The sequence below is a fragment of the Strix uralensis genome, chromosome 1, assembly GCF_047716275.1.
Source record: "Strix uralensis isolate ZFMK-TIS-50842 chromosome 1, bStrUra1, whole genome shotgun sequence".
Taxonomy (NCBI): domain Eukaryota; kingdom Metazoa; phylum Chordata; class Aves; order Strigiformes; family Strigidae; genus Strix; species Strix uralensis.
The window spans coordinates 72148028-72174653 of NC_133972.1; the positions used below are offsets into that span (position 1 = coordinate 72148028).

A 26626-nucleotide genomic window follows, 5' to 3' on the forward strand; every position below is an offset into this window, starting at 1 on the left:
CTTCCTCTCGGATGTCTTCGGGCTGCCCCCAGGCCAGCTCTGGCAGCAGGACACGGAGGACGCTGCCTTGGATACCCCCCCCGGGGCACCGTCACCGCTGCGTTGCCGGGTGGTGGCACTGTGACATGGGCTGGGGGGCGGAGCCCCACACACAGCCCCGCCCACCGCCCAGAGACCACCCCTCTTAGCCATCCCCTCTCTGCGCCAGAGCTCTCGGCCATGAGGCCACGCAGCGAGGAGGACCAGGGACTTGATGTGGCTGGACACAAACCCTTGTCCAGGGCCCCGAGACGGGTGATTTCAGCAGCCGCAGCCTGGAGGAAAGCCAGAGTGTGACCAGAGCCATAGGCTGGGGGGGGGCGGGGCCAAGAGACCGCCATGGAAACGCCACAGGCTTTGGAAAACAAGGGGGTGCAGGGTACACTGGTGTGGCCAAAAGGCTGCTTATTTTCACACCTAGAGCATTTGCATCCGTGCCCAAAGCACAGCCAGGCAAACGCCGACTCTTCCAAATGTAAAAATTCTTTGCTATTCAGTTCTATGCTATGCCACGCTAAAAAATTTGCTAGGAAATCCACCTGTAGAAAGCCACCCCAGACAAGAAGATGAAATTGCCTCGTGTTTTAACACTACACAAAGTCTCTGCAGTTTTTAGTGAAGTCTAAACACTCCCTGCTGAATTGTATCTCCTTTTAGTCCTCGCACAAATCGGTTCCACAGGATCTTTCATGCGAGTGGATGTAGCTCCATTCAACTCTAGGGCGTGAAGGAGTTCATTCAGTGTGAAGATTTTTCATACAGTAAAAGAAACACGTTAAAGCTGCAAGTTTGTCATTGATTTGCAGTAAATCTTTAACAACTATATGAAAGCTAAAATAAATATTCTTACACAAATCATTAAAACTATTTAACAAGTAAATGCTTGCTATAAACCCACCATTTCTGCACCCTTTTCACATCCACGCTCTCTTAGTTCTGAAAAAGACAGTTGATTTTCAAGCAATTTCAATAAACTCAAGTCATGTGAGAACGATCCCATCTGAAACAAGGGTTTCTTAAACGTACAGAGCACTGCGTTTAGAACCCAAACGTAAATAGCAAATTAATTAGAGGTGCAAACCTGACATGCAGTAATGCATCTGCATGCTTTTCCAGAGAAGAAGCAGAATGACTCTATTGCACTTAAAAAGGAGGCGCTGTAGGAAGTTAAAATACCTTTACTTCTGAATGAGTTTGCTACTTCAATGTATTTTACCTTTAAGTAATTCATCTTAACCTTTCTAATTGTGCAGCCAGCAGGGCTGATTGAAATTTTCCTATGAAATGGCTGACATCAGCTACACCCGTCGAGAAGGGGGTAGGGGGAGTGAGAAGGAGCGGGTTATGCAAAGCAAGACTAAGAGAACTTCCATTTCCCTTGCTTTGAACAGATGGAGTCCTCCAAAATAACGTGACAGATGCGCATGCCAGAACCTTTACCGTACAGGGTTTGGGTATTTTGTTGTCCTAGGTAATAAATCACCGAGAGATTCAGCAGAATATCTCCACAGTGGATTAACTTTACTGGATTAGACGTAATGCACTGCGGATTTATAATATCTCCAGACTGTCCTTACGGTACGCTAAGTTAGCTTCAGAGCAAGTAACACAACAACGGTCTGAAATCTCCTGGGTCACCGAGGAAGACCGTAGGATATACCCGGATTCCACCTAGACTGTTGTTAAGGAAGAGCCAGCCAACTTTTTTCCATAACTGTTTACCTGCCTGCTCTAAAATGTCCCTCAAAGAAAGGTTGTAATGTCTGAAAAAGTGATAAACAGTGGTAATTCTAGAGGAGGATGTACGTCAGAAGAAGAGACCTTAATTATCTTCTGGGAAGGTTCATTCATAAGATCAGACAACGAGAGAGTAAAACCATTCATTATAATCCAGAATTCCTTGTCAAAGCGTAAGATTCTATGCCTACTTTTGGTTGCCTTAAGATGAGATGCTTTTATTGTCAACCAGGTAATGAAATTCTTTTGTGTCGTGTATAAAGTGGCGTGGGTTTGGGGGTTTTGTGTTTGTGGTTTTTAAAGAATGTTTTAATTTAAGGGATTACCCATTAAAAAAGGTACGATGACTATCCAAATGTTTTTGTCATGACATTAAGCACTTTTTTCCTAGCTGCTGAATTGCCTTAACATCTTGGGGAACATTAGCATTTTGGTTTTGTTTCTTTCAGGATCTGTTTTAGAAGTCCTGCTCTCCTTGCTGCCAGGACCAAGCTATCCAAAAGCTGCCTGCATGTTTGTGGACACAACTGAAGGAAAATATTGAGGCTGTTGTTTCGTGATGAGCTTAGCCAACACTGAGGTCAGCTCCAACTCCTTTTCTTCTTTGGTTTCCCTATGAAGTCCTTTACACGAGTACTTGGTCAGAGCAGCCTGCCTGATAACTGGTTGAGTGAAGATGCGTCTGGTTTGGGTGGGGAGAAGGGTAGTCTGCTTGGTTAGTTTTCAGTTACAAAATTCTCAGGGATTAAAAGTGGTGCGGAAAAGCACGATCAGAGTATTTGATGGAGCAAGAGCGGTTATTGACCCGTTCAGTAATAGCTGATCATGAAGTCGCACCCTCTTGCAAGGAATTTTTACTCTGCGTTTCCCCTTATGGGAACCAGCACTTTCTGTAGAAAGGCTGTCTTTGAAACACAGTGGGTGTTTTGAATCCCTTCTGAACTCAGAACAAAAGAAGGTTGGTAATTTAACAAGAACACTAGCAAATTAAAGAAGAACCCTAGCAGAGCAAACATCCTTAGGAAGCGTTAACTCCGAGTGAATTTAGGAAGTAGAGGGAAAAAATCAAGGTGGCAAAAATAATATCTAGCTGGATGAAACCCATCGTACAATACGAAGGTTAATTTTGATGTATAACCTCAAAAAAATCATTTCACTTTCCATGACCGTGACCGTTTTCTACGTAGTAAGTATGACTGCAGTAATTACTCTGCATGGCAGGGTATCAGAGTGCTGGGTTACTCTCGCACACCCACGTATCCTTTCTTCTCATATGGTGCCCCAGAATTGAACTTGCCTCCAGTTACGGTGTATCAGTTACCAGTTACTGTTACCAGTGTTCTTGTAGCACTCTCATGCTTCATCAGTCATAGGGACTAAAGCATGATACGAAGCGGGTCTGAAATTTTGATCGAGTTGGGCTAATGAAATTAATGCCGTGACATTACAGCACTGACCTTAAAAATCTAGAAGATTATTCATACTCGATTCTTCTGTTGAAGACAGTGTCCTAGTATCAAAGTCCACCACACGTGGACTTTGGTTCTAAGCGCAGTAAGACCGTCACATTGCTCAGGGCCAAGTTGACTGGAAATTGCCTGCACCAGCTGAGCATGAATTTTCTTTGAAGATAGGACCATTGTAGCCATGCTTTTCTTCTGATGATACCGTACATCGTGTTAGTATGGTTGCTGTAAGCAGAGACTGGAATCTTCTTTATGTTCGCACAAGAACGAACGGCAAAGAAAAAGAAGAAACAGAAGTGAAGGTAGATCTGATGATATCTAAGAGGAATTGCATATTCCCGAGAAACTCTGCGATGATGCCCCCGGCCTCCACGGCAACAGCACTGAGGTACGCTCTGCAATGCCCCAGCCGTAAACGCACCACTTTGTCTCCAGACGGCAGCAGCCAGGACCTGGGCGGGTGGTTCAGGTTGTCCACCATGCTCATTGTCTCACACACCCTGCTTCCTAGGAGCCTTGTTTGGCAGCTCCCACCCTCTTCTGTATGCAGCCAAGCTGCTCAACGAGTCGCTGTCACTGTTTCTCAGCTTCAGCTCTGACCTGAACTCAGAGCTGTGCCAGCGACTACAACTAGTGAGATGCCCAAGCTCTGCCAACATCCTCCAGGAGATGATTAAGCCAACTAGACCGTGCATTTCTTTGATCCCTACTACCCTCCTGCCGTACGAGGAGGTTTAGGTTGCTTGTCGGGGAGGCTGGATATTTCTGATGGAGTAGGAGAGCCTGTAGCAATGGTATCTCTTTGCATACATAACTTGTCATTAAGCCGTCAGGATTTTTGCTACAGAAATGCGACGACTTTACATGCAGCCAAAATTAAACTGAGAACAGACAGGAGTAGGTTTGAATTAAAGAAAAACAAAACACCTATTTAGAATTTACTTTTTAACCGAATGGGAGCCAGGGCTGTTGCAAAGTCTCAGTTCATTAAAGGAAATGGCCTGGTTTTGTGTGCATTTTCAGTTCTGTTGATTTTGAACCAAGATTGACTCAGCTGACTCTGAACCTGCCTAGTGGTTTGTATCTTCATGAGCAGCCTCAACTCATCCTAGGATACCTTGCTGATTCAAATGGAGTTATGACAGAGCTTAATCTACTCTGGTACCTCTCACATGAAATGACCGTTTTAGTGCCGACAGATTTTCAATAAGCGCTTGACCATCAGAGTTCCTCTCCTTAAAAAAATCCTCAAGTTGCCTTCAGAAGCTGTGCATGCTGGGTTTTTCCTTAGACACTGAGAGCAAACCTCATTGGTTTGATGGCTATCATCAGCTACGTTGAAGGGTGGTCCTGCTGCCCCTCTCCTAGCTCCTACCTGCATTCCTCAGGCCCTAGAAGAAGCGGGAATAGTGCCTTTCTCCTACAGCACGCTAATTTTGTTTTGTGACCCTGAACATACCAAATCTTTCTTTTAGTTCCACAGAAATAGGCTGTCAAAGAGGTGGCTAGGGTGTCGTCTAGCAGCACAAAGGAAGTTAGTTCTTGCTTCTGTTTGAATAGTCACTTTAGTGTTTGTTAGAATATGGGTATGCTGTAACACATGTCTCTATCCCAAACCGATGTCACCCACAATGAAAGCATCATGGAGAGTGTCTAGCAAAAAAAGCTCCAGTGAACTGGCTGAATTCACACTTTTCTTTGGAAAGCCTCTAACTAAGGAATACTCCTAAAAATTCGGTTATTGATCATGCATTTTATGCATATTATTATTCCCTTGTACTTTCAAGACATCTATTTTACAGTGTAAAGCATGTATTTGACATGGAAAGGTCCTAACGGTTGGCCTTGGCAGAGAGAGAAAATAAGAATTAGTTGCAGAATGAGAAAACCGCCTTGGAAGAGAATGATGAAGAAGAAGAAGATGAGGAGGACGACGCAGAAGGTGACGGCGCAGACGACGCGGAATGCGACGCAGAAAACGACGCAGAAGCCCACGCGGAATACGACGCAGAAGTCAACGGGGAAGATGATGGAGAAGAAGAAGATGGAGAAGGAAGAAGGCGATGAAGACGACAGAGAAGACGACGCAGAAGAAGATGACGGCGCAGACGATGCGGAAGACGACAAGGAAGAAGGAGAAGGAGAAGGAGAAGGAGGAGAAGAAAGAGAGGTTGTGGTGGCTGGTACGGTGGGGTATTTTCCAAAGGAGGACACACACTGATGAGAAGGCTCCTTTCTGTGTTCCAAAACCTGCTGAGGAAGGCAAAAAAACCCCGGGGACACCTGCTAGCCCACCCTGGGGGAAAAAAAGCCTTCCTCCCCCCAGCTGCAAGGCATGAGAGGCCATCTTTGTGGTGCGTGAGCAGCAGGCAGTAACGCAGCCAAAATGGACCAGAGGAGCCCTGACAAGTGGTCACGCTCAATGCTGCAGAGGAAGGCGAAAAACCCCCGGGGACCAGTGCCAATCTGCCCCGGGGGAAAATTCCTTCCTGACCCCAGCGCTGGCGATCGGCTACTCCCTGAGCATGTGAGCAAGACCTGCCTCCTCCTCCCACAGGCTGGTCACGCATCCCAGGAGATGCCCAAGCCCTATTCTCCCTCAACCTGGAGCCATCTCTGGGGCCAAATGGCCCCGGCCTGCTCGACCTCGGGGGCAAGAATCAGCGAGCTCCCTTACCCTCCTGCAAGTAATTCTGCCGGCTCCCCGAGGACTTCCTCTCGGATGTCTTCGGGCTGCCCCCAGGCCAGCTCTGGCAGCAGGACACGGAGGACGCTGCCTTGGATACCCCCCCCGGGGCACCGTCACCGCTGCGTTGCCGGGTGGTGGCACTGTGACATGGGCTGGGGGGCGGAGCCCCACACACAGCCCCGCCCACCGCCCAGAGACCACCCCTCTTAGCCATCCCCTCTCTGCGCCAGAGCTCTCGGCCATGAGGCCACGCAGCGAGGAGGACCAGGGACTTGATGTGGCTGGACACAAACCCTTGTCCAGGGCCCCGAGACGGGTGATTTCAGCAGCCGCAGCCTGGAGGAAAGCCAGAGTGTGACCAGAGCCATAGGCTGGGGGGGGGCGGGGCCAAGAGACCGCCATGGAAACGCCACAGGCTTTGGAAAACAAGGGGGTGCAGGGTACACTGGTGTGGCCAAAAGGCTGCTTATTTTCACACCTAGAGCATTTGCATCCGTGCCCAAAGCACAGCCAGGCAAACGCCGACTCTTCCAAATGTAAAAATTCTTTGCTATTCAGTTCTATGCTATGCCACGCTAAAAAATTTGCTAGGAAATCCACCTGTAGAAAGCCACCCCAGACAAGAAGATGAAATTGCCTCGTGTTTTAACACTACACAAAGTCTCTGCAGTTTTTAGTGAAGTCTAAACACTCCCTGCTGAATTGTATCTCCTTTTAGTCCTCGCACAAATCGGTTCCACAGGATCTTTCATGCGAGTGGATGTAGCTCCATTCAACTCTAGGGCGTGAAGGAGTTCATTCAGTGTGAAGATTTTTCATACAGTAAAAGAAACACGTTAAAGCTGCAAGTTTGTCATTGATTTGCAGTAAATCTTTAACAACTATATGAAAGCTAAAATAAATATTCTTACACAAATCATTAAAACTATTTAACAAGTAAATGCTTGCTATAAACCCACCATTTCTGCACCCTTTTCACATCCACGCTCTCTTAGTTCTGAAAAAGACAGTTGATTTTCAAGCAATTTCAATAAACTCAAGTCATGTGAGAACGATCCCATCTGAAACAAGGGTTTCTTAAACGTACAGAGCACTGCGTTTAGAACCCAAACGTAAATAGCAAATTAATTAGAGGTGCAAACCTGACATGCAGTAATGCATCTGCATGCTTTTCCAGAGAAGAAGCAGAATGACTCTATTGCACTTAAAAAGGAGGCGCTGTAGGAAGTTAAAATACCTTTACTTCTGAATGAGTTTGCTACTTCAATGTATTTTACCTTTAAGTAATTCATCTTAACCTTTCTAATTGTGCAGCCAGCAGGGCTGATTGAAATTTTCCTATGAAATGGCTGACATCAGCTACACCCGTCGAGAAGGGGGTAGGGGGAGTGAGAAGGAGCGGGTTATGCAAAGCAAGACTAAGAGAACTTCCATTTCCCTTGCTTTGAACAGATGGAGTCCTCCAAAATAACGTGACAGATGCGCATGCCAGAACCTTTACCGTACAGGGTTTGGGTATTTTGTTGTCCTAGGTAATAAATCACCGAGAGATTCAGCAGAATATCTCCACAGTGGATTAACTTTACTGGATTAGACGTAATGCACTGCGGATTTATAATATCTCCAGACTGTCCTTACGGTACGCTAAGTTAGCTTCAGAGCAAGTAACACAACAACGGTCTGAAATCTCCTGGGTCACCGAGGAAGACCGTAGGATATACCCGGATTCCACCTAGACTGTTGTTAAGGAAGAGCCAGCCAACTTTTTTCCATAACTGTTTACCTGCCTGCTCTAAAATGTCCCTCAAAGAAAGGTTGTAATGTCTGAAAAAGTGATAAACAGTGGTAATTCTAGAGGAGGATGTACGTCAGAAGAAGAGACCTTAATTATCTTCTGGGAAGGTTCATTCATAAGATCAGACAACGAGAGAGTAAAACCATTCATTATAATCCAGAATTCCTTGTCAAAGCGTAAGATTCTATGCCTACTTTTGGTTGCCTTAAGATGAGATGCTTTTATTGTCAACCAGGTAATGAAATTCTTTTGTGTCGTGTATAAAGTGGCGTGGGTTTGGGGGTTTTGTGTTTGTGGTTTTTAAAGAATGTTTTAATTTAAGGGATTACCCATTAAAAAAGGTACGATGACTATCCAAATGTTTTTGTCATGACATTAAGCACTTTTTTCCTAGCTGCTGAATTGCCTTAACATCTTGGGGAACATTAGCATTTTGGTTTTGTTTCTTTCAGGATCTGTTTTAGAAGTCCTGCTCTCCTTGCTGCCAGGACCAAGCTATCCAAAAGCTGCCTGCATGTTTGTGGACACAACTGAAGGAAAATATTGAGGCTGTTGTTTCGTGATGAGCTTAGCCAACACTGAGGTCAGCTCCAACTCCTTTTCTTCTTTGGTTTCCCTATGAAGTCCTTTACACGAGTACTTGGTCAGAGCAGCCTGCCTGATAACTGGTTGAGTGAAGATGCGTCTGGTTTGGGTGGGGAGAAGGGTAGTCTGCTTGGTTAGTTTTCAGTTACAAAATTCTCAGGGATTAAAAGTGGTGCGGAAAAGCACGATCAGAGTATTTGATGGAGCAAGAGCGGTTATTGACCCGTTCAGTAATAGCTGATCATGAAGTCGCACCCTCTTGCAAGGAATTTTTACTCTGCGTTTCCCCTTATGGGAACCAGCACTTTCTGTAGAAAGGCTGTCTTTGAAACACAGTGGGTGTTTTGAATCCCTTCTGAACTCAGAACAAAAGAAGGTTGGTAATTTAACAAGAACACTAGCAAATTAAAGAAGAACCCTAGCAGAGCAAACATCCTTAGGAAGCGTTAACTCCGAGTGAATTTAGGAAGTAGAGGGAAAAAATCAAGGTGGCAAAAATAATATCTAGCTGGATGAAACCCATCGTACAATACGAAGGTTAATTTTGATGTATAACCTCAAAAAAATCATTTCACTTTCCATGACCGTGACCGTTTTCTACGTAGTAAGTATGACTGCAGTAATTACTCTGCATGGCAGGGTATCAGAGTGCTGGGTTACTCTCGCACACCCACGTATCCTTTCTTCTCATATGGTGCCCCAGAATTGAACTTGCCTCCAGTTACGGTGTATCAGTTACCAGTTACTGTTACCAGTGTTCTTGTAGCACTCTCATGCTTCATCAGTCATAGGGACTAAAGCATGATACGAAGCGGGTCTGAAATTTTGATCGAGTTGGGCTAATGAAATTAATGCCGTGACATTACAGCACTGACCTTAAAAATCTAGAAGATTATTCATACTCGATTCTTCTGTTGAAGACAGTGTCCTAGTATCAAAGTCCACCACACGTGGACTTTGGTTCTAAGCGCAGTAAGACCGTCACATTGCTCAGGGCCAAGTTGACTGGAAATTGCCTGCACCAGCTGAGCATGAATTTTCTTTGAAGATAGGACCATTGTAGCCATGCTTTTCTTCTGATGATACCGTACATCGTGTTAGTATGGTTGCTGTAAGCAGAGACTGGAATCTTCTTTATGTTCGCACAAGAACGAACGGCAAAGAAAAAGAAGAAACAGAAGTGAAGGTAGATCTGATGATATCTAAGAGGAATTGCATATTCCCGAGAAACTCTGCGATGATGCCCCCGGCCTCCACGGCAACAGCACTGAGGTACGCTCTGCAATGCCCCAGCCGTAAACGCACCACTTTGTCTCCAGACGGCAGCAGCCAGGACCTGGGCGGGTGGTTCAGGTTGTCCACCATGCTCATTGTCTCACACACCCTGCTTCCTAGGAGCCTTGTTTGGCAGCTCCCACCCTCTTCTGTATGCAGCCAAGCTGCTCAACGAGTCGCTGTCACTGTTTCTCAGCTTCAGCTCTGACCTGAACTCAGAGCTGTGCCAGCGACTACAACTAGTGAGATGCCCAAGCTCTGCCAACATCCTCCAGGAGATGATTAAGCCAACTAGACCGTGCATTTCTTTGATCCCTACTACCCTCCTGCCGTACGAGGAGGTTTAGGTTGCTTGTCGGGGAGGCTGGATATTTCTGATGGAGTAGGAGAGCCTGTAGCAATGGTATCTCTTTGCATACATAACTTGTCATTAAGCCGTCAGGATTTTTGCTACAGAAATGCGACGACTTTACATGCAGCCAAAATTAAACTGAGAACAGACAGGAGTAGGTTTGAATTAAAGAAAAACAAAACACCTATTTAGAATTTACTTTTTAACCGAATGGGAGCCAGGGCTGTTGCAAAGTCTCAGTTCATTAAAGGAAATGGCCTGGTTTTGTGTGCATTTTCAGTTCTGTTGATTTTGAACCAAGATTGACTCAGCTGACTCTGAACCTGCCTAGTGGTTTGTATCTTCATGAGCAGCCTCAACTCATCCTAGGATACCTTGCTGATTCAAATGGAGTTATGACAGAGCTTAATCTACTCTGGTACCTCTCACATGAAATGACCGTTTTAGTGCCGACAGATTTTCAATAAGCGCTTGACCATCAGAGTTCCTCTCCTTAAAAAAATCCTCAAGTTGCCTTCAGAAGCTGTGCATGCTGGGTTTTTCCTTAGACACTGAGAGCAAACCTCATTGGTTTGATGGCTATCATCAGCTACGTTGAAGGGTGGTCCTGCTGCCCCTCTCCTAGCTCCTACCTGCATTCCTCAGGCCCTAGAAGAAGCGGGAATAGTGCCTTTCTCCTACAGCACGCTAATTTTGTTTTGTGACCCTGAACATACCAAATCTTTCTTTTAGTTCCACAGAAATAGGCTGTCAAAGAGGTGGCTAGGGTGTCGTCTAGCAGCACAAAGGAAGTTAGTTCTTGCTTCTGTTTGAATAGTCACTTTAGTGTTTGTTAGAATATGGGTATGCTGTAACACATGTCTCTATCCCAAACCGATGTCACCCACAATGAAAGCATCATGGAGAGTGTCTAGCAAAAAAAGCTCCAGTGAACTGGCTGAATTCACACTTTTCTTTGGAAAGCCTCTAACTAAGGAATACTCCTAAAAATTCGGTTATTGATCATGCATTTTATGCATATTATTATTCCCTTGTACTTTCAAGACATCTATTTTACAGTGTAAAGCATGTATTTGACATGGAAAGGTCCTAACGGTTGGCCTTGGCAGAGAGAGAAAATAAGAATTAGTTGCAGAATGAGAAAACCGCCTTGGAAGAGAATGATGAAGAAGAAGAAGATGAGGAGGACGACGCAGAAGGTGATGGCGCAGACGACGCGGAATGCGACGCAGAAAACGACGCAGAAGCCCACGCGGAATACGACGCAGAAGTCAACGGGGAAGATGATGGAGAAGAAGAAGATGAAGAAGAGAAGGAAGAAGGCGATGAAGACGACAGAGAAGACGACGCAGAAGAAGATGACGGCGCAGACGATGCGGAAGACGACAAGGAAGAAGGAGAAGGAGAAGGAGAAGGAGGAGAAGAAAGAGAGGTTGTGGTGGCTGGTACGGTGGGGTATTTTCCAAAGGAGGACACACACTGATGAGAAGGCTCCTTTCTGTGTTCCAGAACCTGCTGAGGAAGGCAAAAAAACCCCGGGGACACCTGCTAGCCCACCCTGGGGGAAAAAAAGCCTTCCTCCCCCCAGCTGCAAGGCATGAGAGGCCATCTTTGTGGTGCGTGAGCAGCAGGCAGTAACGCAGCCAAAATGGACCAGAGGAGCCCTGACAAGTGGTCACGCTCAATGCTGCAGAGGAAGGCGAAAAACCCCCGGGGACCAGTGCCAATCTGCCCTGGGGGAAAATTCCTTCCTGACCCCAGCGCTGGCGATCGGCTACTCCCTGAGCATGTGAGCAAGACCTGCCTCCTCCTCCCACAGGCTGGTCACGCATCCCAGGAGATGCCCAAGCCCTATTCTCCCTCAACCTGGAGCCATCTCTGGGGCCAAATGGCCCCGGCCTGCTCGACCTCGGGGGCAAGAATCAGCGAGCTCCCTTACCCTCCTGCAAGTAATTCTGCCGGCTCCCCGAGGACTTCCTCTCGGATGTCTTCGGGCTGCCCCCAGGCCAGCTCTGGCAGCAGGACACGGAGGACGCTGCCTTGGATACCCCCCCCGGGGCACCGTCACCGCTGCGTTGCCGGGTGGTGGCACTGTGACATGGGCTGGGGGGCGGAGCCCCACACACAGCCCCGCCCACCGCCCAGAGACCACCCCTCTTAGCCATCCCCTCTCTGCGCCAGAGCTCTCGGCCATGAAGCCACGCAGCGAGGAGGACCAGGGACTTGATGTGGCTGGACACAAACCCTTGTCCAGGGCCCCGAGACGGGTGATTTCAGTAGCCGCAGCCTGGAGGAAAGCCAGAGTGTGACCAGAGCCATAGGCTGGGGGGGGGCGGGGCCAAGAGACCGCTGGAAACGCCACAGGCTTTGGAAAACAAGGGGGTGCAGGGTACACTGGTGTGGCCAAAAGGCTGCTTATTTTCACACCTAGAGCATTTGCATCCGTGCCCAAAGCACAGCCAGGCAAACGCCGACTCTTCCAAATGTAAAAATTCTTTGCTATTCAGTTCTATGCTATGCCACGCTAAAAAATTTGCTAGGAAATCCACCTGTAGAAAGCCACCCCAGACAAGAAGATGAAATTGCCTCGTGTTTTAACACTAAACAAAGTCTCTGCAGTTTTTAGCAAAGTCTAAACACTCCCTGCTGAATTGTATCTCCTTTTAGTCCTCGCACAAATCGGTTCCACAGGATCTTTCATGCGAGTGGATGTAGCTCCATTCAACTCTAAGGCATGAAGGAGTTCATTCAGTGTGAAGATTTTTCATACAGTAAAAGAAACACGTTAAAGCCGCAAGTTTGTCATTGATTTGCACCCATGTATCCTTTCTGACAAGTAGTCACGCTCAATGCTGAGAAAACCACCTTGGAAGAGAATGAAAAAAAAAACAAATAAGAAAACCTAAAAGAGTATACAATTTACTGCTGTACAAACCTTAGCAGCTCGTTTTCCTTTTGTCACAGCTTATACAAGGTGGCTATAATGTCTTGACAATTGTGCAGTTTTATGTCATGGCACTGCATGTATTTTGCTTCTGACTATATGAATTGAGTTAGTACAGCCACCCCGTTAACTCCCTTTGTAGGGGGAGTGACAAGTAGCAATTCTCTGAGGGTATTTTGGCACTTGTTGAAAAGCCCTCACAGTACTCCAGGCTACCAGACAGGTGACTGACACCTTGGCTGTATCTGTGTTCTTTTTATATCTGTGTATATAATGTGGTATATCTGTGTATGTCATTATATTAATTATTATTAATGCAACTTCAGGGTTGCCAAACTAGATTGCACTCTGCACTCCCTTCATATGAATATCAGAATTTATATCAGATGAGAGAGAAAGACCATTGTAGTGAAACTGAGCGGAAGGAGAACAAATGCAGATGTGTTCATCAAATATATTCTGTTTCCCTGGTTTAACTATTGCTGAATCAGCTAGTAGCACTTAAGTGAAAGATGCAGAGCTTTGGCTCCAGCACTCAAAGTAGGGTAAAATATCACAGAACTGATGCCCCAGAAATCAGGAAAGAACTTTAAATGTCAGTAACAAAAGGAGGAGCTGGGACTTAAGTCAGAAAGATTTAATCTTGTAAGATGTGTTACTTCCCCCTCTCCCATGGGTATGCATCTGTGTGATTCCACTTGGACTGTGAGGTCTTCCCTATATTTTCAGTGTAAAGTTAAACTTCAGATCATAGTTTGGATTTGAGCAAAAAGAAAATCCAGTATGAGCTGCATTTTTTTTTCTTTATTGTACTGACAATCCAGGTAAGGGGTAAGGCTGAATGACTACCTGTTAATAACCTGTTTTACTGACACTGGTACCAATAAAAACCACTGATTTTTTAGGTCAGCAGTCTGGGAAGAATGTGCAAGGTGACACAGTTAAGCCACTTTCACATCTGTTTTATCATTAGCTGCATTTTGCGTGAAGAAGTAAGACAGTGCTCACACTGTTAGTTACCATCAGAGAAGTAACTGCCTTTCTGCTGTTAGGAACTGCTTTTCATTTAAAACAGTTCCACTTATACTTGATGTGTCTAAGACCTACTTGCACAGCAAGTATAAGTGCAAATTGGGCATCAGAGCAGACCATGAACATTGTCAAGAGGAAGAACCAAACTACTTCTATAGAAATACCTTTTTTTTGACCCCATACCCAACTCATAAACCTTGTCTGCACTGTCAGCATTTTAGCACTTCATTGCCTCAGCTCAGCTTTGCTTTCAGAGGTGTCTGCACCACTCATCTTCCTGCCCCCTTCTTCCCCTTTTAGCCACAGCCACAGCCACTGCCACCTGGGCACATCCTTCTCTGAAGCAAAGCAACCTCCTCTCCATTTTCCTCTCTCCTCAAACTTCACTTCTGGTTAGCTTTGAACTGTCCACCTTTGACACAATTGAAGGAAAACCATCCTCAATTACTACCTAATAATTACTGCCATCAGTTCAGGGAGATAAGATGCAGATACCTCAGTGTCTCAGTATCCCTTTATCTTCAGGGTATTTCATTGGAATGTTTCCCAAAAATTATACCTACAGGTATTTTAAACACATAACAAGGCAAATGAAAAAGAATTGCAATAATAAAAAGTTACAACAAACACACAATTTGCTGTAATATTTAGCATTTGAGGATTGTAAATCTTGCTCTCCAGGATCATAATTACAATCAGCATTAACCGTTCATGACATTTTATTCTGTTTCATTGAGTTCTGCCATCAAACTACCCATACAGACCTAGGAAAGAGTTGCATCAGTATTAGCAGACAGTTTACTGTGAAACTGTTTTGTTGGAAAGCAGTCAAATCGCACCATGTTCACAATGTATTAATGAAAAAATGCTATGTTGTTACTAATGCTTTATTTTTTCAATTGATTTATATCTACAACTGAACTGAGGAAGAAGATTTGAAAGATATTATGGAGCCAAAATGGAAGAGCCCAAGGAAGTGCCCAAGGTAAAATGGTATATTCTTATTTTACATTAAAATTCTTAGAAAGTTGTATTAAAAGATAAAATTTTACTTTTCCCAGAGTACTAGTATATGAAGATCTGAAACTACAGGCTGATGGAAAAAGTAGAAGAGAAACTAAAAAGATTACAATGAACAATTAAGCTAAAAAAAAAATCTTCAGCCTGTTGTCTGCATTTATACACAACACCACTGGCTATATAAATGATTACAGAAGTATTCTGGCACTTACAGAATGTTACATAGTGGATAAATGCAGTAGGACACTTTCCAAATATGCTGGAAGAGAAATGTGAGAGAGATTAAGCATTTTCTAGCTTGCAACACTAAATCATACAACCTCATTAAATTAATTTTGTGACCTGGAAGTTCATAATTCCTTTTTACTACTCAATGTCCTGAAAAAAATCAATTTATATATACAGATTTAAATAGACTGGCTTTGCTCTATTTAAAAATTTATGATTAAAAATTCTGAAATTTTCTGTTTCTGCAGACTGTAAGACTTCCCCATGCTATGCATCTGGAAAAAGACAAGGAATGCAATGGACTAAGTGGGGAACACTAAGAGTGAATTTTACAATGAAATAAAGGAGGAAAGAAATCGGGAAAAAGAAAGGAAGAAAAAGGGAAAAGGGGAGGAAAAAGTACACTTACAAATACCAAATTTCTTTTATCTAGATTAGCATACCAGATTTTAGAATACCCTTTACAAAATACTTTAGACTCGGAGGCATCTGTGAGGTAAGGCTGGTACTCACTGTGTGAGAAAAGACTTAGCTACATCCTGCTGGAAATCTGACCTGCTCCCTTTGCATGGATATGACACTGCTATCAATACCAGCCAGTTCCAAAGGGAAAACAAAAAACCCTCCCTCTTGATACTGTTTCATCACTTAATAAGCTCCTAGTGATTTGACATGTTTTAGGTAAAACGTGATCTGTCTCTATTTAACCCCTATTTATGGGTTAAAATTATCATGTTGTTGCTACTAGAATGGTAAAAAAATTAGTCACATTCTACTGAAGCTGATGTAAATGTCAGATAATTCTGCAAGAAGCAACTTCCTATTGTACTTCATGGAAGGAGTTCAACAATTTTTCTCTTGCTGAATGAACATTACTCATAATTCCAGACCAGAGCATATCCAAAGAGCGTATCCAAAGTGGGCTCAATCATATTGTTAGGAAGGAAAGATTTAGATGCAAAATTAGCATATGCACAATGTTTGGCTCAGAACCTGCTATTACAAAATCTTCTACAATGTAAACCAATGAATGAATTACTACAACAGCTTACGCTCCTTGCAAGGCACAGACAACATGCGGTGCTTGCTAAACAGTAATAAACATCCTTTTGAAAGAAGAACCCCACTCTGGTATCAGAAGTTTGAAATAGGTTGAACTTCAAGCAAAAAATTCTTTACACTAATTCCCCAATGTTTAAATAAGGATCCTTAAAATAAAGTGTTGGAATCTCTACAATTGAACCCAAAGAGATGAAAGAGATGGCTGAGACAGACTATAATTTACACAGATTCACCAGCAACCCTTGTGACTTATCAAATCAATAGAAATGTCATAATAAACAAATTTGAGACTTTCTGTAGGTAATGGAAAATAGAAGAGCTGGAGACTTCCTGGGGTGAATGGATTTTACACCTGCATTGCTGGAACGGCAAAAATACCTGAGACTGAAAACAGGGTAAGACCCTTTAATTTTGCAAATGTCTCTCAAAACAAATAGTTTACAAACTTAAATAAACCATCAGAAAAAAAAAAAACCAACCTAGTTCATTATGTTTTAGGTGAAACTTTCATCCTATTTCACATACTAGTTGATTTTTATATAATATAGAGTACTACACATGGAAATGAGCTCTTTGGAGGAGATCTTCAGAGGTCTGAGGTGTGAAATCCAGCAGGTCGGTAATTAAGCTGGGAAATCAACAATGTTAGGAAAATGAATTAGTGCTGACCTAAAAAAATAAACTCAACAAATGAAAGTCAGGAAAACAAACAAAACAGATATATGGGGTTCCAGGGTTGGGGGTGCTATAGGGTGGCCTCTGTGAGGAGAGGCCGGTTCCAGCCAGTTCCCATGGACCTGCTGCAGGGCACAGCTGAGGGGAGCTGGTGGCACCTCTGGAGGTGTTTTCCCCAAGTGTTTAAATATCTTCCTTCTTTGTTTCTCAATACCCAAGTCAGTAATTATATATTTATGTTAATTGGCAATAAATTAAATTAAATTCCCCAATTCAAGTCTGTTTTGCCCACAACAACAGATACAGCTTTATTTAGATTAAAGATGAGTTAGCGGAATTATGTGGGATTTGGTTTGAATTTTATTTTTTATTCTAATAAGAATTTGTCCCTAAATCTGAGCTGCCTGGAATTGTCAAGATTGCTATTAATATCTTGCGTTTGTATAGAGTTTTTCATACTGAAATATCCCAAAATATTTTATAAATTACAACTACTGGTCATGCAGCTTCCTGTCAATTAAAGCATATGCAGTAAAAAAGGGTAAAGAATAATTTGACAATGGAAATGACAGGCACATTTAATTAGACATACATTTTTCAGCTGCCATTGGGGAAAAAAGAAAACCAACCAAAAACCAAACAGCTAACTGCCTTCCAGGAACAAGAATTCATCACCAGAAAATTACCCCGATACCTTCTCAAAAAGACCATTTTGTGGGGCCAGTCCATCTAGAAACAGTGGCAGGAGTTTCTTCAGCCACAAAACATCAGTCAGATGTTTTGGTGGGTTTTTTTAACTTCAGTCCAACAGGAGAAAAAGAACAAAATTTCCTTAGATTTGCCATTTCAGGGGGAAACATAGTTCAGGCTTACATATTTTGAGATTAGTTTGATCTGAAACATCTCTGATAAAAATATCAATATTTCCATCTTTGGGCTGTATTCAGAAGTGTATGATATACTTCTTAATCATACACTGTCACGCAAGGTAGAGTTCATCATAGTACCTGGTGAAATTAAATAAATATTTAAAGCTGGTTTTCTTTAACTGAAACTGCATACCACAGAAAGTGTCAGCTGTTTTGAACACAGCACTGTTTTGTTCAGCATTTTGGGGGTGATCATTACTCTCACGTATTTGCTAGAAGAGAAACAAAGTTCTTTAACAAAGTTTTAGCAGCTTGTGACTAGGGAATTAAGAAACATTGTGACAGAGAAATTTAATTTTCAGTTTGGTTTCAAAAAATCTAGTTTATTGTACAGCATATGTCAAATAAAACAATATATTCTGTCTCTTCTTCACATTTTGGACAAGGGAGGACCTAATAACAATTTTAGGCAGAACATCTTTTTCCTTTTGGAGCTCTTTGTCTATTTAAAAGTAGCAAAAAATGCAGAGCCATTGCATGAATAATTAATACCAAAGTCATCGTAGGCAAGATTTTCAGAAGCAGATTTTTTGTTTTCTTCATGCTCTGAATACAAATGTAAATGCCCTTACGCAGAATATGTGTCTATGTACACTGGTTATATATTCAGTGGTTTCATAGAAAGAAGCTTTTCAGAGTATTCCCTGACTTTGCTACTTAAAACTGCACAGTCTAACGATTAAAACCACAAATAGTATTATGCAATTCCATACCTAAGATTATTATTTTCTGGTCCTCTCGCTCTGTGTTCATTATATATGAAATATTTGCTATTTTTGCTTCATCATTTCTCTTGCCCTGCTGAAGTTTCTTGTCCCCTAAAGATCTGTTAAAGTGTGACTGACAAGGGATTCTCAGGCTGATGGAGAATCTGTTACTAAAAGAGGAGTTTGCTGGGGAAAGAGGTAAAAAAATGTGCCTATTCTCTGCTTTAAATGCTTAAATGCAGTGAGATGTCCAGCTCAGAATGACTGACTTTGAAATACAGCTGTTTCTCCTCTACCGTAGTTTTCAGGACATTTCTAAAAAGTTTATTAGTGGGCTTGTTACTATAAGGTGTGAAGTTGCAGGAAAGAAATGCTTCTCACGCCTCTTTTGTTTCCCCAAAACTGATGAGTGATGAATACAGGTTACTGATTTAAGCTATGTTATTTTCCTCACATACTATGTCTGAATCTCTGTATTTATCTTTGGGTCCCGAAGTAATGTTTGAGTAAATCACAGAAAAATTAAAGAAGTCATTTAGAACGAGGTAACTAATTTTCAATATTAATTTAGTTAATAACTAGTGTTTTGATCCAGATTTTCAAATAAATTACTAGGTTGCACATAGTGCTCTAATCATTTGGGCAAGTTAATGCATTCTATGCACTATGCAAATTATTTGTTTCAATTATCTGTTGATAGCCAATTAAAGGAGGAAGGGAGAATCTTTGTCAAATATGATACACAGTATTTTCTTTAATGATGGAAAAGAAAGGCAGAATAATGAATAACTTTGAATGAAGGAACAGTGAACAACATTCTTCCAACCCCAATAGCATCAGTGTTAAATCCCTTGTGTTTAGTATTGCAGGTATTTTCACCAGTGCTTCAGAGTATCCTGCCCGACAGTCATAATTGTGACCACACAAACACAGCAAACCACAGGCATTTTACTCATATACACCTTTCTAACCGATCAGCTGGCTTTACCTGCTCACTGTGCCAAAGCTGGGTTGCTCAGTAGCTGGTGCTACTTCAGCTACTTTTAATTTTTTTGTCACACAATGCTAGCAGTTTTACAATCTCATTACATACACAGACAGATTAGCACTGAGCATGAAGCCCTTTACATAGGTATTTCATGCAGACACAGGAATGGCCAATACTTATGTGCAGTACTCATTTACCCCAAGTTTCCTAGTCATTCACAGCCTCTTGTTTCTCTGTCTTGAATTAGTTGGTGTCCTTAATCCAGAATGAGTCCACTGGACACTGCACACAAATCAAACTTGTTTTTCTCAAATAAGGTATTCAATATGGACCAGTCAGTCTCCTGCAGTTCAGAGATGCCACTGAAAAGACAGTGAAAATGTCCACGAAATTACAGAGAATTATCTCACGAGGAAAAGTGGCTGCTAAACACTACGTCACTGAATGTTTTTTCCAAAGATTTAGGGCTAGCAGCATTAGGGGGCACGGTTAATGGGAACAGCTAAAGGCAGATGGTAGTTAGGTTTATCTTCAAAATTTCATTCAAAAGAAGGGAAGACCAGAGAGTCTTAGGAATGTTTGACCCCTTTTTAAATATTCTTAAAGAGTAATTTAGCTCTGAGAGAGCTCAGGAAAAAGCAGCTCGAATGTTCAAAGTCTGATAAAATCAAAGTCTTACAGTGGAGAGTGATTGCCAGCTTTAAAAATGTTTCCACCTACCTGTAATGATACAAAAACTACGGAACAGAAAAAGGTCAGTAAATCTATAGCTGTGTCTTCAATGTATTCAAAAATTCCTTTTAGATTTTTTGAAACTAAAAGTAAAATCTAGCAATTGTTTTAGTTTTTTGCTTTTCTGGAAGATAATATTTAGCTTTTCTAGTATTTTATATATATATATACTTTATGTTCTCTTTAGTGCCATGAAGTACTAAATTAGAAAATATCTCAAACCATCTCTAAAGAAATAGCAATGTCAGATGTTTCATAAAATAACCATTGATGCAATTTATTATCATATACCTAAATTTATTATCATATACCTAAATGCTCCAAGAAAGGACGGGTGAAGTAGCTTATATATTCCACAAGTTACAAGGTCCCACATCAACCATTTACAGTCACACTTTTCTAAGAGTAGTTTGCTTATGTACTATTCTCTTACATCAGCCTCAGTAAATATCTCCTAATTGGCTTAGCAGCTCAGGTTTCAATCTTTTATAATGTGGTAATTCTATTAGATATCCATCCTAGCATTATTTTCTCTGTTTCTTTCACTACTGATATATTTTGTTTCTCTAGCCAGTCAATCCCATTATCAGGAGCCATCCTTTTGTGTGCCTGAGTTTTGGGAGTTTTCTCTGACTAGTAAGAAACAGTAGCCTAAAAAAATGCACCTTCATCCTAACAATAATTAAACTATTATTTGTCTGCTGTATTAGACAAACTAACCATATTTCTCTCTTATCTTTTCAGACATTTCTTTCAACTTGCTAGTGACCTTCACTGCTGCTTTTGAAATGTCTCCCATTTCATTAAACTCTTTTTTAGCAGCTAATTTGACTTTAGATATCTCAGTATCTGACTTTTTGTTGTAAAAGTCCTTGTCTGTAATTACCTTTCTATTCTTTCACTTAAAGCAGCTTTGTCTGTACCCTAAATCAGTGCTGGTGACTTTTCCTGCAATAAGCCTGATGACATCATCTATAATTGTCATTTATTCCAACACCACCTCCTTTCCTTGCAATTACTTTCCAGGGTTCTCTCAGTGAATGTCTGCCATCTGCATTCTTTCCTTCTCCCCAATTTAAAATAAATTAATTAATTTGTCAGATACCCTCTCTGGGCTGCTTCCCAACATCCCAGGGTGAGCCTGGATATACCTCCTATTGCCCTTAGGCTTCCCATTTGGATGCAGCAGCTGCCTGCCATGAGGCAAAGGCAATGTTATGTATATTAACCTTCAGCTGCAGGTTTAGTTATCTCACAGCAGTAACCTTAGTCCCCCCTACTTTGTCCCTGCCATGTACTCCCCCCAGGCTCAGCAGTAAAGACTCCAGACCCATACAAAAGACGAAGCATGAGAATTTAAGGTGAAGAAAGAAAGGACTGAGCCTCCCACACCGAGCCTTAAATCTCTCTTCCTTGCCAGTTTCTTCTCAAAGTATGCTGTGGTGTTCGTAGATAAAAGTACCATGTGAAATCTAAGTTTAATGTCTTTTTTTAAAGGGACTTCACTAACATCTTTCCCATAGCAGTTTCCCGAGTACAGCTGAAGCCAGTTGCAGTTTTCTACTGCAACTGTAGAGAGCAGACGAGACCAGACTGATCAGAGGATTTTCAGATTTCTTTCAGACTGTCTTCCCCCATTTCTCAGACAAAAGTCTTGATCTGAGCTTCTTACTCAAAACAGCAACAGATACCGGTTTTCATTATGAAAGTACTTTATGAGATTTGACTACTCTTTCAGAAATTTGCTTCTTGAATGACATGGGAGAATAAATAGTTTATTTCAAAGCCACATCAAGGCAGATCAGAATTCAGTAATTCCCTGAATGACATCTAAAACAGATACCGACTAAAGAACATCCTCACAGTGCAAGGATATTTTATTCCTTCAGAGATATACTCCTGGGGAACATTTGCTATGGCATTTGTATGATGCTAATCTATGTGCTGAGGTACAGGAAGGTACACACATTTGGTGCAGTGAACCAGCAATACAAGCTATTGTGCAGGAATGCACAAATGCTCTGCTATTAGTGGATACACATACAGAACAACAGAACTCAGTTACTTGATCTAAGTGTGATCAGAAAAGAAGAGGCTACAGAGAAGAGACATCTCATTTTTCTTTATCATATGTTTTTTGTGTAACTTTTTGCTTCATGTTTTATAATGGTAAGACATAACTCATTCCAAATGATTAATTTCAAGCTAGTATCTCCAAGTAATAAATATCAAGTATTTCCTATGTCATCCAATTACCTATAAGCATTGTTTTGGTCTCCATGGTTACTCAGGTGATTCTGGCATTTTTTTTCCACAACATTGGTTGCCAAGGATACAAGTTGTTTTAAAATACAGCAGCTACAAGTCAAGATTGCAGGGGTGTAGTCCTTCTGCATGCGGCGGTTATATGTAATAAATCTTGCTTCTTGGCACAGCATTTGCATCCTAAAGGCATTCTCAGTGGAGTTCTTTGAGTTAACCAAGTTAATAAGTTTTTTATGAAAGGAGAGGATGCTCACCAAAACTATCAAATGTAAAATGTATATGGCATAACTACATTGCCTGAAATAAAGCTCTTGGGTACCTTCTGGCAAAGATACAAATATCTTCATCCTAACTATATTATTCTCAAATAGAATCCCAATCCAGACCAATGGAAACTGAATCAGAGCAGAATGCTTTGTACATTTAAGGCCAATATTACTTTATCAACAGGGATAATATCCTGCACTGTACAATAGCTACTTGTTAAAAAGAATCACAAATATTTTCAAATGTTGGCTGCACTATGTAAACAGACAAAATGAGACAAAACTGCCTATAAACACAAAAAGGGACAGAATAGGAAGTGCACTTAGCTAGGTTTACATTTTTCTGCTCACAAAATTGCAAAGACAACTTTATGCAGACATTCATATGTCTATCTGAACTGTGGGGAGAATACACAGCTGAAACAATTGAACTGTATTCAGAAACTGAACCCTTAATGATCTACATCAGTTTGCATGTAAAAAACAGAGGCTGTTTGTAATTTTGCAGTTCATACATATTAAAAAAATAAACCTCTGTATTTTCATTAGAACACAGTTCTCTAAGATGTAAGCTTTTCAGTTCTTTCAAATTGAAAAAATGAAAGAATACCTATCCTTTTCAGACATGTGACCCCATAAAAACTACTTGCTGAAAATGAATCACTTCTTATTGTATAAAAACTCAAAAATTGCTAGTGTGGTATAGCACATTATATCATACTAGTAGCTATAATATTTACTCTTAAAAAGACAAAGCAAAATACAATTAAAAAAAGCTTCTGAATATTGTTGCTGTCCAAAATGACAGATCACATTTCTCAGCCATAATGAGACTCGGAACAAAAAATACCTTTCCTCCTGTGAAAGAGAAAGTTTTCTTTTTTTACGGATGTTCTAGAAATCGTGAGTATCAAGTATCTAAAATAAAGTCTTGAATTGTTTTTGTTCTGTCTTGTAATTTTTTGGAACTGTTCTTGTCAATGAACATCTCTTTATTTCCTTTTATAAGATGCTATATTTAAATCTGATCACAGAGACTTTTTTTTTTAATCCATACAGGAAATTTTTAGTCATTTCTTCATATTATTAACCACACACTATTGACAGTAACTTTTTTAGTGCACAAAATACATGCAACAATTAAAAAAAAATAGAAATTGCTTTCATTTCTGAAACATACACTATCCTTCTAAAGTCAGCTAAAGTTAATGGACAGTCTTACCGTCTGCTTAGGAACATAATATGAAAATAAATCCCAGAGAACCAGCGTTTGCCTTTTAAAATATTATATTGCAATTTTAAATGGTTGACCATTCTTATACTAAGATACTACAGAATCTGTGAGGGGAGTCTGATTAGTTGCAGAACAAGAAAGGTTGTTTGGGTTTTTTGAATATCATTTGGTATTTCTTTTTCCTCTGTCAAATTGCCTACTTTCCTTTTTTAAAACAGATTTTACTGACTTAGCTCAAAGTTTGCATTTTCACTTTGTTAGCCGATTGCTAAGAATGCTAGTAGCTAGCTGATTAAACTCCATGGTGGGATTTCCAAATTTATAGTCATCATACTTTATTTAGGATCAAATTCAATTCTATTAACTATAGTTGGGAAATGACTTCTTAAGCTACCAGTGTTATAAACCTAAAGCATTCATTAGGAAGTGGCAAGCTTTATGTGAAAGCTAGTCCCCAAAACACCCTGAACCAAGCAGAAAACATTTTAGTAACACTGTCAAAAGTGTTGATATAAAGAATAGAGATAAATCTTTGCTATCTTTAGGCTTGTCCTGGACATAAAAATAAAATACGGATGTTTAACTCCAACACTGGGGATCTTTTGAGCCCAGGATTTTGATGTGACTCATTATTCAAGAGCTGGCTGAAACCACCTTTGTAGAAGAGTTGCACTCTAATCCATGAAACATGCTTCTGTGCATCGGAAAATAGCTGCATAGACAAACTGTAGATCTAGTGACAGAGAAAATATATTGCAGAATTTCAGCAACACTGAAGAAAATTGTATAAAGCAACAATATGCTGCACAGTGCATGGTGTGGGTTGTTTAGGAAATCACACTTTTCTGATGCCTCTTCTGAGCCATTTCTTTGAAAATTCAACCTCCCTATGCTTTCTGTCAGCTACCAAGTTGTGGGAGTTTGAAGCTTTAGAGCTTTGCATCTTTTTGCTGACAGATGGTATGAAAACAAAGAGCTAACACAGGTTCAGAAGGAACTTGGGTACTCATGGACTAGAAATACGCAGACACTGAAATACCACAAGCAGCTCACAAATATGGCTAAGACGCTGGTCAGATGTTAATGCTATCATGTATATTTTTCCCTAGCCACCTACTTTCAGCAATGATATGGGACCAGGGCACTGCACTAGATGAACCTTTGGTTTGGCTGCTCATATGTAAGAAATACTTGACGTGTGATTTGAACAAGCAGCTCTTCGATATAAAAGAGAGTAAGAATGAGTGTTACTTGAAAGATTCTGCTCAAAATAAAATTACACTGTGAGATATAAAAACACTTGAAGCTCGGCCCAGCTAATTGCAAATAGCTTGGATTGTCTGTTCCAGGCCCTCCAGCACTCCCTATAAACAGTACAGGGATATGATGATAAAAATGGACCGTGATGACAATGTTGGGTTTTTTTCCAAAACCTCTGCTTTAATATCCCTTTTCCAGTCGGTTATTCCTTTTTGGAAGGGTGGCCTCGTAGGGTCATTTCTGGCTGAGTACCTTTGCCTCCATGGACCGGAGGTCATGGAGCCAGCTGAGAAACCAGAAAGGCAGCAGGGCAGGTGAAGTGCTAAGGCTTGGACAACAGGCCCAAGCCAGAGTTGACCTATAGATGAATCCTGTATATTTTACAACTGATAATCATTGTGCTAGTAGGTATTGTACTAAGTTATAACAACCCATTTATGCTGATGTAAAAAGTGCTAAAGCATTGAAATACTGCAGCCTGAACAACAGGCCCCAAGCCGAATCTGCTAACTTAGCATGTAGTCATTAGTAAAATATGTAAACTCACTAGTGAAAGACAAAATATAATCAGTAGAGGGGAGAGAAGGTATCCAACTTTCCTTTCGCAGCCTTGTTCAAGGCTGAGAACCCAAGTATTTGGCCTTGTTAGAAACTCCCTTGGTTCCCCCCCCGAGCCCTGGCCAGGCTTCGGGTGGAATCCAACAGGAGAATGAAACCAGAAACTTTCCGCTCAAAACAAAGATGTCAGCTATTCTGGCTTGTCGATCTCTGGTATATAAGGCTGGGCCCGTTTGCAGCGACTTTGGATGCCTCACCTATGGGTGGACGTACCGTGTAGGATTTCCCACTTGCCGGGACAGGCTCTCCAAATCCTCGCTGTAACCGGGGCTCCCCAGCGTCTGCGGATCTGGATGATGATGTTAATATATGCAAGTGGTGATGTATTTCTCTTAATTACTATTCTCTCTCGTGTAGTAATGATTTGATGCATTACCCTGTATTTTCCTGTTTGTTGCTTTAAGTGCACTGTTCTGCTTCTTCTTACTGCATGTTCTCTGTATTACGCTGTTACATTACTTGGTTATCACTAGTAAAGTACGCCTACTCTTTTCACTCTGGTGTCCGAGTTTAATTGGTATCCTTAATCAGCAAAACAGCCGGTCATTTTACTCTAATTAAATGTGTGTAAACTATGTCAATGTGTTTAACTCTTCTGTTTCCACAGCTGACTTGTTTGTAAGGACTGATTAATACCATGAGAATCAACCACTGCAGGCAGCAGCAACAGACTTGCAAAACATGAGGGAAAAGACTGCTGCAGGGACGAGAAGGGAAAGAGCCCTGGT

At 41.5% G+C, this 26626-nt stretch overlaps 1 long non-coding RNA gene across 4 annotated transcripts in view; it reads left to right on the forward strand.

Moving 5' to 3' along the window:
- Window positions 1-26393, forward strand: part of LOC141944275 (uncharacterized) — a 41355-nt gene extending 14962 nt beyond the window's left edge. For 3 of the 4 annotated variants that reach the window (XR_012629217.1, XR_012629216.1, XR_012629219.1), the window contains exons 5-7: window positions 2226-2356; window positions 8179-14899; window positions 15411-17209. This is a non-coding gene — a long non-coding RNA (uncharacterized LOC141944275). Of the gene's footprint in view, window positions 1-2225; window positions 2357-8178; window positions 14900-15410; window positions 17210-20999 lie in introns of those variants that run through there. The other variant, XR_012629218.1, reaches the window with a different exon arrangement.
- Window positions 26394-26626: the final 233 nt, after the last annotated feature.